This window comes from Nannospalax galili, unplaced genomic scaffold (assembly GCF_000622305.1).
Source record: "Nannospalax galili isolate Female #2095 unplaced genomic scaffold, S.galili_v1.0 scaffold829, whole genome shotgun sequence".
Taxonomy (NCBI): Eukaryota; Metazoa; Chordata; class Mammalia; order Rodentia; family Spalacidae; genus Nannospalax; species Nannospalax galili.
Genome location: NW_008360329.1, coordinates 2,820,563 through 2,823,077, shown reverse-complemented (window position 1 = coordinate 2,823,077; position 2,515 = coordinate 2,820,563).

The window sequence follows — 2,515 nt, the reverse complement described above, 5'->3', positions numbered from 1 at the left end:
TTGTACTCCTCTAGAGGACTATTGGTATTTGGTGGGGATGTGTTATTTTGAATTTTCTTGTTATTATTTTTGCCTGATTTTGACATGTGAATTTATTTTGTAGTTTCTGATTCTTGTGCGAGCCTCAGGCCTTCAAGGTTAGGTCTGCTTCTTCTTGTGAACTTTATGTGTCTTTGTGGTTTACTTTTTGGGCATGAAAAGCTGGTTCATCTAAGCTTCCAGTTCTCTCTTTTGATTTTATATTGGAGTGGCCAGATTGCTTTTGTCTTTAGGAGTTCCCACAGAGGCCGAAGTCAGATGAGGATCAGGTGCTCTCAGGCTTTCTCCTAAGGTCTGGATTCCTCCAGGAAAGATTTTGGCCTCAGGAATTTGGGGGTTGGACTGGCCTGGGAACTGGGCCCAGGAAAGATGCCAGTCTAGGGCAGCTGGTGGCCATGCTACCCAGAGATGCAAAGGAAGATGGGGGTGGGAAGCAGCCCCAAGGGCTTCTGGGGACTGCACTGAGGAGCTGGGTTTGTCTGGATGCAAAGGATCAGGAAGAGGAAAGGTCAGCCCCGGCATCCATGAAAGAGGTTGGCGGTCGTGCAGGCCCAGGGAAATAGAGGGAGGTGATGGCATGGCCAGGCCCAGAGTGCTCCTGGGGACCTGAGAAGGAGCTGAGTTTGTCTGGATGCAAAGGATCAGGCAGCAGTGGTGGTTCCCCAGGTGTCTGGGGCGCCAAGACAAGGAATGGGACAGGACCCAGCCTAGGAGGAGAGATTGGCAGGGGAGATGGGAGGGTGAATGAGGCTGGGGGAGTCAAGGCCCGGAGGGCATGATGGACTTACCCCGGAGAGAGGTCGGAGAGAGCCAGGTGGAGGTTTTATGTCTGATGCTTAATACTTTTAATATATTTTATTTATTGTTTTAATTTTGTGTGTATGAGTCTATTGCCTGCATGTATGTAAATGCACCTGTGTTGTGCAATGCCTGTGGAGGTCAGAAGAGGGCATCAGATCCCCTGGAACTGGACGTACAAATGGTTGTTAGCCACCATGTGGGTGCTGAGATTCAAACCCAGGCCCTCTGCAAGAGCAGCCAGTGCTCTTAACCACTGAGCCATCTCTCAAGCCCCGATGCTTAGTTTTAAATTACAACTTGACATCATCTAGAATCATTTGGGAAGAGTCTTCATGAGGCTTTGTGTATATCAGGCTGGCCTGTCTGTGGGGTGATTGTCATGATTTCATTGATTATTATGGGAAGACTCAGCCTACTGTGGACAGCACCATTCCTTGGGTTTGGGTTCCGGACTCTGTAAGTGTAGAGAGATCCGAACATAAGGAAGCATGCATGCATCAGTTTCTCTTTGCTCTTGAGTGTGGATGTGATATGGCTGTTTGGAGTTCCTGCCTTCTTGATCCCTGTGAAGATGGACTGTGACCTGGAATTGTGAGCTAAAATGAACCCTTTCTCCCCTAAGTTACTTTTTTGTCAGGATATTTTATCATAGCGTCTGTAAAGGAAACACTTGCGAAAGGTCTGGTCCTTGAACTTAGATTTCCTTGCATCCAGAACCATAAAAGTTAAATGTCTGTCTTTATAAAGTAGCCAATTTTATATATTCTGTTGAAGCAGCACGAAATGTGCTGAGACAGAGAAAGTCAGCTGCACTGCCATGTTGGTCAAGGCAGTTAGCCACTGGGGTCACCCACGCAAGCTGGAAACTTCCAGCGAAGGACCCTGTCATACATTCTCATTCTTATTCTCATTCTCTCTCCATCTCTCTCTGTCTATCTCTCTCTGTTGCTTTCTGTCTCTCTATGTGTGTCTCTCTCTCCCATCTCTCTGTGTGTTGACCTTGCTTTACCTTTTATTCATTTTTAAAATTCATATTATTTTGTCAAGAGTTCCCTTGGAGAGAAATAGAAAATGTTCCTACACATTACATATCTTTAGTAGAAGACATTAGCAATTGGTTGAGCTGACCCAGCTCTGTTCTGGCCCCTCTGGATTTAGTTACTTGCTTTACTCTGGAGTTCTCATTCCCAGGAATGTCCTTGTGTGTCAGGTTTACTTACTTGGTCCCTACTGGAATCATTCCCCTTTTCTCTTTATACACATTGTTCCTACTGGTCGCTGCCCCCTACAAATGCTGTTCTCTTTGTACACCTCCACCATCAGAAATATAGTATCTTACATTTTTAACTGTTGTTAACACCTTGTATCTTATATCTTAGTTTACTTAGATTTTTTTAAAGCAGAGCAAATATAGATTTATTAAGGGAAAATTAAACTCCTGAGAGTACGAAGGGTACCCTTAGTTTATTTTTTAAAACGAAAATAAAAACTTTATGTTTATGATGTACAACATGACACTGACATTGATATGCAATGTGTCATGGCTAAATCAAGCTAATTAGCATAAGTATTGCATCACATACTTTTACTTTTTTGCATTTGCATCCTGTGTCTTAAACTACCGATCTCTCTGGTCGGGGTTAGAGTACTTGCTTATCACACACAACGCTCTGGG